Genomic DNA, 11588 nt, shown 5'->3' with positions numbered 1-11588 from the left:
CTATTGGCTGGATCCAGCTTACTGACAGCAAGGGCTGCCCCAGGCAATTGATGCCTTGTCTGGTTGCTGTGCAGTTGTGACTCAATGGTAGTGATGGCTCAAAACCACTTTGGTGGCCCTCATGAGGGTAGAAAGACAGGGTATACATTTTGTAATAAATAAAAAATAAAACATCCTTCCTGGGGTTGGAAGAAAACAGCACTTTCCCAGCACTCCACCCTCCTTTTTTGTTATTGAGAAACTAATTTCTCATCCCACCCTCTCACCTCCAAAGCAGCAACTGTGAAAAGTGGTTAGGCAAACAGCAACAGTATTGCTTTATGCCTCTAACATCACAGTGATGATGGTTACCACTCTTTCCACCCACCTCCCATTTTGCGATATTAAAAAAACATCATAGTTCTTCAGAGGCATTGAGTAGCCCTTTAAAATGCCAGCTGTTCTTGGAGTCTTGAGGGATTTAGGTTAGGCTTATTTCTGTATAGATTGCATAGGGGCAGGGCATGCAGAACAGCCACCGCACCACAGATAGAAATGCCAGCAAGGCTTTCCTCCTCCCCCTCCTGCAGCAAAACTTTCCTTTTAATCTTGGGAGGCTGCACTCCCTTCTCCAGTGTTGGAAGGCTCATCTCCCCTCGTCTTTTAAAAAAGTTTCCTCCTCCCTCCTTCCAGGGCCAAAGCTACACCTTGCAGGTTATGTGGGCGTGGTGGATGTGTTGCTGGCGGTGGATCCAGGCTCAGCTGTGTTTGAAACTATGGCTAGTGCCTGTCTTGTTTCCACAAGGATCTATCCCTTTTGGTTTCAGCTCCCCCTCCCCATTTTGGATACCAAGTAAGCTGAAGCCTTTGTACAGCAGTAAGGCACAGGCAGAATGCCTGGCATCTCCCGTTAAAAGATCTTAGAAAAGTTGGGGGGAAACTTTTTTACCTGAAAACCTTGGGAGAACCACAGCTGATGTGAACAGGCAATATAAAGTTTTGTGTCACCTTAATTACTAATAAGTGTTTATTTTAGTACACACACCCTGCTATTTCCCGCACTCGCAGCATTATTGGTGATATGCACTATGCAGCCTCCCTGTGTTCCATGGCCTTGTGGAGAAGAGCAGCTTCATCAAGTGGTGTGGAGTGACCCCCCTCCCCCACCAGCACACCAGTAATTGCTGTGGATTCACCCCTTACAAGCTCAACCCCCTAGACGGCAATGAGAGACTGGAAGACATGGCTAATCAATTGCTGCTTTTGGAATGGAATCTCAGCTATGGGATTGGGAGACTTCCTGAACATGAAACATCTGACTGAGTCCTGAGAAAATCCCAAATTCAGTCCCATCATTTTTACGGGAGCTTGAAAGCAATGCAGTTGGGGGGTGGGGAGGAATAAACTTCAACCTGAGACCTTGGAGATCTGCTGCAAGTTAAAAAAGCCTACAGGATTAGATGGGCCAAGGGTGTGACTCTGTATTAGGCAATTTTGCATGTAACAGGCTCTTGCCTGTGATATTCCCCAACTACGATACATTTCATGTTAAGATCACATAAGATTCTGGCTTTGCTGCCACTGACATGGCTAATAAATTTATCACTCTTGTACAGTGGAACATTTGTTCAGCTCTCAGAAAGGCAAGTTGCAAGGCTGACTTACACAAACAGAAAATAAGACAAGTGAAGTCCTCTAGGTGCAACAAGAGAGGTCCATGCATCAGAGAAGTGTTGCAGGAAGTATAGTAAAACTCCTGGCTAGAGATCACAGTGCTGAAAATAGGTGCACGTTACTATTGGCTACAATGAGGCTCCTTCATCTTTTGCTGCGTGTGCATTTCTGTTTTAAAAAAGAGGCCTTGAGCCATTTATGGCTGAAGATGAGCAGGTTGTATGCTAATGGATGTTATATGTGCCATTCCTCATCCTGATCTATCAATCAGAGAGTTGTAAAATGCTCCCCTTATAAGCTGTATTGTATGAGGCAGGGTAGGGTACGGCTTCACATCTCCATTCCAGATCAGAGAGCTCTATGGGATCTCAGCTTTTAAAAAAGAGTTGGATCCAAAACTATATATTGTTTGGGTTTTTTTGAATACTCAAATGGCTGTTGCTTGTAAATGGGACTGACCACTGATTTAAAGATATTGCCAGAAGCATTTAAAGTGCAAAGAACGCTTCTTTAAGCACATCTCAACACAAAATCCTTGATCCTTGTCCCACAGCTGCTGTGAATAGTGGAATGAAAGATCCAGCACCCCATGTCTTACATTTAGTCATCGATGGTGTCAGTGGCTTCAGTTGCCGTTAAAGAATAATTTGGGTTGATGTGCAATTTCAGCATGCAGTACCTGGCTTTCTCAAAAGGTGTCACTACTTGTTCAAAGATTTAATGGAAGGGCTCACTTTGTGTAGTCTTTAGTCTGTTGTGGCAACACCATCAACAAAAATTATCATGGTATAGGTTTTTGCAGGCCAGACCCCATTTTGGCAGATGCATGTCACGGTAACTTAAGTGGTAGGTTTGTATATGGGGGTGATGGTAGTGGTGGGATGGGGCACTTTTACATTATGAAGCTGCACAAGAGTGTTGTGACAAGTTGGATACAAATGACAATACGGTCCACTCAAGAGTGAAAGATCCAATCAAAATGGGTGTGGTAAACAAAAAAAGCAAGGTAAGTACTATACATAGATACCTAAAACACTTGCTGTAATTTTTCCTGGGTTTCACTTACATTTTTCTGTGGGGTCACATAAGCTAGCAGGAAAATGCACATTGTTTGTACATCAACCCAATCTGTGGACTTAAATATTCACAGATGGGGCCATGTTGAGAATTAGATATATTATTTTTAATGTATATAGCCCTTTATCTGGGGTTCTGGAGGATTTTTAAACAGCAAGTTAAATTAAAACATGTTGAAACAGCTATATATTCTAAAAACTGAGAAAGATTATTTGCCAGAGTATATATTCTTGCAGTAGTAGCTTTATCCCTCTACTCTGCCATATTTTTAACATACATAATCTGAAATTGACTGGTATTTAGTTCATCTGAGGGACAAAATGCATGTTATGTGTGACACAAGTCGGATCATGGGTGCTTACCTGACCCAACTCTCAGTCACGTGTACGTGCAGGAACTAACCTTTAAAAACTCCACATGGCTCCAAACACTGCATGGGGAAGGAGGAGCTTCAGGCTTCACTCCTATGCAGTTTTCACCTCCAGAGGTGGGACTGTTTCCCCTTTCCTTGGGTTCTCGATGTCTATCTCAGTTCACATGGAACATGAGGAAAGGGCATACAGACACTCCCCATGATTGTTTCCATTGGTAAAAAGTGCAGCCAGGAAGGAAGCCTGAAGCCCCTTCCTCTTGCAGTGTTTGGAGCCATGTGGCACATCAGAGAGGTTTTTAAAGGTTAGTTCCTTTGTGTGTGATTGAAATTTGGGGTGGGCATCCGTGACTCAACTCATGTCACCAATAACCTTTATATTGGCCACAACTTCAGTCTTATACTTGTTAAATTATATTATACATGCATGTAAATGTAATAGCTGGAGGGTTTCTTCCTATCTCTCATAAGAGCTGTTATTATTTATTTTAGGACAGCACAGAGACCTTTTCATTATGTGGGAGGATGTCCCTTATTTAGAGGAGTAAGAAATCTAGCTGTAAATTTTTCTTCTGAATTCTACTTTTTCATTGGCTCACAGATTTAACTTCTTGTCGGTGAATCCAATCCCTGCTTATCATTTGTGTGCTTTCAAGGCATAATCTGGTTTGAAAAGATTAGAATTATGGACAAGTGAGATAATGTAAAATAGCCAGCGACAGCCATTTTCACACCTATATATGGGACCCTTTCCAGATCAAACCCTATGTGCACTAAAGGTTTTTTTTTTGACATTATAACACATCCAGCATGCCCATTTCCTGTTTAGAGCCAGGCATTTTAGCCCAGCAGGTGACCAGCAATGTTACCTCTCACAGAACCAAGCACCTGTTACAACATAGCAAAAGTGGCTATGGTGACCAACCATCTATTTGGTGTGGAGATTTTCACACATAAGAGCTGCTGCACAGCCTACTGATGTATGTACACAAGCATCTCTAGAGCACCCAGTCTTGTTTTGTACAATACAATACTTATTTGGTATTTTAAAATGATTGCTATCTTTTATTTATGAAACAAAAATATATAGCTGGGTTTCATACAGTGAGAGAGTTAAGCATCTGTCCCATTGAAAACAATGGGATTTCAAGAGTTTAATGTTGGCTGGATTGTGCCATGATCATGCAAGGGAAGGATGCAGAGAGTAGGCTGGGGCTCTGACACAGCTTTTGGAAATTGGCACTGAATGGCAACAGCTGTTGTTAGGACTCTGGACTGCCTTTGCTGAGAGAGATTAAGGGAAAGACATACTTGTTAGGGTGCACTTGCTTGTTTTTCCAAGTCCATTCCTTGGACTTGGGCATGCAACAAATGGTGAGTTCCTGATGCCAGGGGGTAATCCTTTCCCACCAACCTCAGAACATCTCAAAGTTGGATCCCAGACACAGATCTATTGTCAGGGTTCAGCTGGACAACAGCTGCCATCGGGCAGCAGATGACAGGCCAAGACCCAGAATGAAATGTGTCCCAGGAAAACCTTGCCAAAGGCCTTTAGCACAGTAGCACATCCATTCCCTTGGACTTCCTTGCAGAATTTCCCATGCAAGATCACCTATCATACCCCAAAGAAACTTCTGCTCCGTAAGTACTGCAACTCTCAGCTCATCCCTCCTGGTCTTAGTGAAAGGCCTTGCAATTCCCCTGTGACATCAAGTGGCTGCACCTCCATCAACACCATTCTCTCCCTGTCTGTTCATTTGCACCTATGCCTGGCCATTCAGTCAATTAGATCTTGCTGCTGTCACCTCTTGTGGAACAGAACTAAGGTTATGAGAAGCATGTACCTACATTTCTGTGGCTGATTTCTTGTACCATTAAAGTATCTGAAACCCAGCTAATGCTGCCTACAGGATAAGACAGAAATGTACACTGTATCTGTATTTTCAAAAGGCCCAGAAGCCTTCAAAAAGAGCTACAAAAATGTGCAGTCTTAATTAGAAATGAAACAAAACCCAACTGAAACTTGGGTTCCTTGAGACTAAGATTGGGAGTTAGTGTAAATCAACACAGAGCTGAATCCTGATAGCCGATTGCTTTTCATCCTGGTTGATCATGGAGGAATGAAGCCAGGGCTGAACAAAAGGACACTCCTATTTAAGAATGAAGCTGCTAGCTGCTGGAACAATACAAATAGGGGGTGTGGTTTGTAGTCATTTCTAGTTTTGAGGAGCCTCTCGCACAGATGCTCATACATAGCTCAGTCAGATATTTGGAACTTGCTTCACTGCACTGTGATTTCACTTAGACATGTTAATCATGTTGCTTTTTGAACTCAAGGCAGTAATCATGCATGCTTACTAGGGAGTTAAGCCCAATGAATTCGTTGAGACTTACTGCTCAGTAAATGTGCATCACCTTTGCTTAATATTTTATCAACTATCCTTAAAACCTTTGCTTTGGAATAACTTTATCAAGGCCAGCTTCACTGCCTGTTTATGGAAGCCTTGTTTTCTTGGCCAGCCCTCATTTCAGTCAGAATTCAGCTCTGGCCCAGATACATATTCCAGGGAATCTGCCAAGCAGGTATAGAGATGCCCTTAATGAAAGATGTACTGCCTTTGAAGATGGAGGTTCTGATTTATCTGCCATGATTAATGGCTATTGATCCTCCACAAAGTTGTCAAATACTTTAAAAAGGTATCTTGTGCTAGCCATCTGGAGTAAAGAGTTTGAGAATGGTAACCAAAGCCAAATCCATCTATCCACTTTTTTTTCCACTGCTGCCGCTGCTGCTGCTACTACTGCTGCTAAATTTGCACTCCTCATTCTTCCTGTTGACATCAGAGACACTCCCTTCCCATCTCTGCTTGTACCTGCCTTTACCAGCCCTGTATACCTTTGATCAGGGTTCTCAACTGACATACTGCTGACTGCCTTGTGCCTCTGTTTGAGCCAAGAAGTGGCTCAGCTTCAGTTATGTGATTCAAAGGTATTTCTGCTGGGCAAGAGAAGACCCTTCCGTGCTTGTAGAAAGTTTATGTGAAAACAGCTGAAAATGATGCTTGAGTGGCTCCAGGCCATTCATGGTAAAGTGGTGTAAGCTGTTCCTCGGTGCCCTTGCCGTCACTGCAACGGCCAGAACATCTAAAGCTCTGCCACTGAACGTAGAGAGGCTCAGACTGAAGCAAAACATGAAAGGCCTAACAGCAGCCATGAGGGGCACACAGATGTACTAGGCTGCAAGAGCAGTCCTGAGGGAGATGGTGATTCTCCTGGTTCTCATGGGATAATCACATCAAGGAAGTAAAATTTCTGGGAGCTGTCATCAGCAGCCAATACACAATTGGGGAATGACAAATGCACAGCAGCAGAAGCTGCAGGAAGTGCCCATGGATATGGGCCACATCAGACTAGCAGATCACAAAACAGGGATCCTTGGCCAGCAGCTGTAGCAGGGCTAAGCTCTCCAGGACTATTCCTAAGGGCTATGCTCAAACTTCCTGTGAGGTGATGCTCTGCAATGGAGAAGCTGAGCTGTGCGGGGAGCAGCAAAACAAAAACAGCTCTCAGGCCTTCTTGCTTGGCCCTGGACTTCTAGGCAACTGGAGTCAGGTTACAATATATAAAATTCACTCCGCCCAGAGTGGCTAAAAATTGCTTGTTTATGCCCAGTCGTTTGTGGAAGCCTTGATGCTGAGGCCTCTCAGATGGAATAACAAGACAGGCCTCCCCCTTTTAAAAAAGTTTCTCTTTAAATGTAGCAAGACTGGAGGAGGGAGGGGAAAGGAAGCCCTCACCCTTACTTGTGCTGCAAGGGAGCCATAAATAGGGAAGGCCTTTTACAGAGCCTTCCCTTCTCCCGTCCTGGAAGAGTTTAAAATAGATGGGATGGGTTTAATGACTGCCTGTAAGGCTGCCAAAGTTAGGCTGGGAGCAACAGTGTTGGCGAAGCAACAGGGACTGCAAGAGCACAGCTGTGCTATCCAAAGCCTGCCTTGCCCTTCCCCAGCAGAAAGCTAAGAAAACAGGTCTGGGGATTCTTATCATCAGTACCATGTGCTCCTATAGACAATGCTAGCAAATAGCAAAGCCTCTGAAAGAAGGAAGTGGGGAGCTGCTCTGACAGTGGAGGGTATGAGTGGCAGTTGCACATGCTGCCCTGCTGCCACTCAGCCTCTTCAGAGGAGATGCTGGAAAGCTCTTAAGAGTCTCTTTTCTCATTCTTGCCACATTCTCCCTCTGAATGCAGCCTGATTAATACACGGTTGAAAATCCAATCCCTGCCTTAGGGTGCAGCAGGGGCTGCACACTAAGTATAGGTGCTTAATGCAGGAGGCAGCTGCTGCACTGCCAGGTCCCCACCTTAAGAGAGGCCACAGTTGCCTCAGAGACTGTGAACCACGGGCTCAGTGCCCAGTGGCTGTGTGCTAAAAGTCCTGTGCCCACATTCCATCTTGCCGTTTTCTGAGCCAATGCTGAATGGTTCTAGATGTAACTGGTATCAATCTTGAACCCTAAAAGGTTACACAGGGAGCAGTCCTTTTTTGGGAATGAGAAAAAGGGAGCTTTGTACCAACCTTGCAGGGAAGTTGATTAGAAACTCCAAGAAACTCCAAATACCATTTACAGCCTGCTTTTCTTCTGGGCAGTTAAGAGTTTCCAGGAGGCATTCCATCCCGGCCTTAGGCAAACGTGGACCAGTATAGTTTTGACATGCTTCCTACCTGGGACCTTCTGCAGAAATGCTGCCATACATGCAATAATTGTTTTGCTGTTCTAAAAAGAGATCCAAACATGTATTTATTTACTTCATTTTTACCCCACCTTTCACTCCAATTGGGACCAAAGTGGCTAACATGATTCTACTTGGCTCTATTTTATCCTTACAACAACCTTGTGAGGTATATTAGGCTGTGTGTGTAATTGGCCGAAGATCATTCAGCAAGCTTCCATGGCAGAGTGGGGATTTGAACCTGGGTCTCCCAGATCCTAGACTAATGCTCTAACTACACTACACTGGATGTAGGAGACAGAGGATTAGCTAGAGTATGGAGGGTCAATCCAGTCTCCCACAAAGTTTATTGGGATATCTTGGGGCATCTTTATTTCTACTGATGTTAATTAGGACACTCTACTCCCACAGAAACCTACCCAACCACTGAAATCATCTTCAGTAAACCTGCTTTGGGACCCCCTGCAATCTGAGGTTAGATGGGTGGCAACCCAGCACCTTTCTAGTCATGCATGGAATTTCCTCCCCAGGGAGATCTGTCTGTCCTCTTCCACCATCAGGTGAAGACTTTTCTGCCTTTTCTGACATTCCCCCATGGAATCTTGTTGCCCCTTCGTCTTTGTAGTCTGTTTTTATGTATTTTATGTATTTTTAATCTCGTTATAATGTTGTTGTTCACCATCTTGGGGACCCTAAGTTGGGTGGAAAGGCAGCTTTAAAAGGTTTTGAATACTAAAAACACAAACAAATACATAAATCATATAATTGTGAGGCTAAATCCCACATTTGCTGACTAACCTTTGTTGGAGGAAGATGTATGAAAAAATACCAGTTCCTAACATTCTTTTTCACTTTAATGTGACCAAAAAATTCAGTTTCAAGCCCAGTTCTTAAGGTGACAGGGATCTTGCAAAACGACCCATGTATTTCTGTGAGCTGAGTAGTCTAAAGATGTGCTGAACCCTCCCAAGATCCTTACAATATGCAGCCCTCCCTTAATGTAAACTCTACCCTCATATCATCATTTTGCTAGCTAATAAGTCACAGCCAAAAGAAGAGCATGTCCAAATGGACACATTTTAGGAGACCAACACGATACAGGCAATGGCTTAAAGATATGCTAATAACCTAGCAGCAAACCACCAAAAATAACTTAGAGGGATATAGAAGTTTGAGTCATGTTTGTATGACTGCAGCCCAGATTGGCAGGAGCTAAGCACTGTATGATAACATGTCCAAGGACACAGCATAGTTGGCCTTAGCTCTATATTCATTTCAGCTTGGCAGCCAAGCAGTGAGTTGTCATTGCCTCTGGGACTACAAGACACGGCAGTTACTGGAAGAGTGCTTAGGAACAAACACCACACTGCACTGGGCACATTTGATTAGTAAGTGCAAGTCCACACTTATTACAAATGAAATGTACAAACCTAGCTTTTAATTTTGCCTCTAGCTGAGCACTAGAAATTCAATTTTTTTAGGTTCCTGCCAAGGATGAGCACTATTTAAAGTTTAAACTGGTATGAATTGTACATTTGTGTGGCACGTGAACCAAAACAGTTGCCAATTGGGTCAAGTGTCACAGAAAGATTTGTAGAAATTGGTTTAATTTCCATTGTGGGCAAACCAGCGATGTCTTGACAGAACTCCTTTAATCGTCTGCTGGTATTTCTTAAGCTCACTAATTAATATGGGCAAAATGGCCAGTTACACCAGCTTTCATGGCAGGTTTAAAAACAATTCAAATATTCCAAGTTCTTGGGCCAAAGGAGAAGAAACACAAGGTATCTTGAAATTTGGTGGGCAACTTTAACTTACAAACGTATTTCATCTGCTTCACAAAGAAAAAATATATAGGCTAGTGACACCATTAACCATGTACGTAGATGCTTTATATATAACGACTTGGGTGATTGATCTTTAATCACATAATGGCCAGCCTACAGTTACTTCATGGGTTTCTGCATGCCATCTCCTTCTGGGTGCTCCATTTCAGTAGAATGAAGTTGGGTAATCAGAATGGTTTCTCTGAACGCAAGCTAGTCTCTTGGTCACTTGTCTGGTGGTTGTTGCACATTTTCCAGCCATGGATCTGCTGAAATATCAGAGGTTAAATAATAACAACAAAAGCACAGGAGTCCTTAACAAAGTTAGACCTTTCTTAGTCCATTGAAGTCAGCGGGCATGAAAAGGTCTGCTTAATCAAATTAGAACACCCTTTCTCATCCTTTGGAATCAAAATTTTCCTGTGGAAACAATACAAATGAAAATTTTAAACTGGAGATAAATTTAGTTGGTAAATATGGTTTCAGAAATAACTTAGTGACGAGGTAGTATAAGTAGAAAAATTGATGTAGAGAATTTAAATAGATTCAACTGTGTTTAGTATATAAAAGCAGGGGACCTGCAAGGATTTGTAGGGATCATCTTATTTTCCCCTCTACCACTATTGTATTTTCTTTCCCTGAAAGCTCTCATTACCTCCTCTCTTTTCCCGCTTCCTTCTCTCCTTCTCACCCACCAGCCAACCTGCCCTCCCATCTTTAGCATTCTCTCCTTCCCTCCCTCTGGTAACATTCAGCTAGGAAAACTATGGCCCAGTGGTGTGGAGCTGGCCACAGGCCTAGTTGCATGAGGAGGAACCTGCAAGAACTTGCAATGGGCCCATCACATTTCCCTACCCACATATTTGCTTTTTCCCTCTTACTGGCAACTCCCATATCCTCACTTTTCCACATTTCCTTGTCTCCTCCTCTACTTTTATCTGCTCTTCCATCGACTGTATTGCCTCTATTTCATTTATGTACTGCCTTTCTTCACAAAGACAACCCAAAGTTGCTTATATTATTGTCCTTCCTTCCATTTTATTCTCACAACAACCCAGTGAGATAGGTTAGGCTGAGAATGTGTAACTGGCCCGGTCAGCCAGTGAGCTTCCATGGCACAGTGAGGATTTGAACCTGGGTCTCCCAGATGCTAGTGTGAAACTCTAAGCCCTACACTACACTGGTTTTTGTGGAGTGGTTGTTGTTGAATAGTAGCAAGTAGCTGGGCCTGGGTAAGTCATGAAAGACAGGTGGTAGCAAGTGGATCAGTGGTTGCTGCAGGTCTTGACCAAAAACCAAGCCTTGAAGTCTGGAAACACCATTGTGGTCGCCTAGCAACAGCCACTGGCTTTTATTTTTAAAAATGACAGGTGCTGCATCTATCATTTTGAGGGGGGGAATTAACTTTTTTTTAAAAAATTCAGATTTTTCTGCAAACCTGGGCTTTTTATATTGCATTTATATAAAACTCTGCTTGGGATAGCACTATTAATGTGCACTCTATGAATTTACTTTAATAAAATTATTCCTCTGTAAATGGGTTGAGGATTGCAACTATACAGCTGGATACTATACCTGTTTATTCAGAAGTAAATGCAACAGGTTCAAGGTAACCTACTTCTATGTAAGTGGGTATAGGGTTACAGTCAATCCTAAAATACTATAACAAGGCTTTCAGATAGGAAAGGGAAAAATCATAATGAATAAATCTGCTTTTACTGGAAAAAATCTTCACCCTCCTAGTCAGAGGGGAATAGTTGGGCAAATTGAAAGATGGATTTAGTATGATAAAATTAACTGCTCTTTTAAACTGAAAAAAGTATTGATATCTGGAAACAAATGATTTAGAAAAAATGGAAATATAAAGCAGCAAATAGAAATATGATAAATGTATAATGTATTATTAAATATATTCAATTGGAAACATGAT

Source organism: Eublepharis macularius, chromosome 4, assembly GCF_028583425.1.
Source record: "Eublepharis macularius isolate TG4126 chromosome 4, MPM_Emac_v1.0, whole genome shotgun sequence".
Classification (NCBI taxonomy): domain Eukaryota; kingdom Metazoa; phylum Chordata; class Lepidosauria; order Squamata; family Eublepharidae; genus Eublepharis; species Eublepharis macularius.
The sequence above is the reverse complement of the archived record's forward strand: the minus strand, read 5'-3'. Positions refer to the sequence as shown.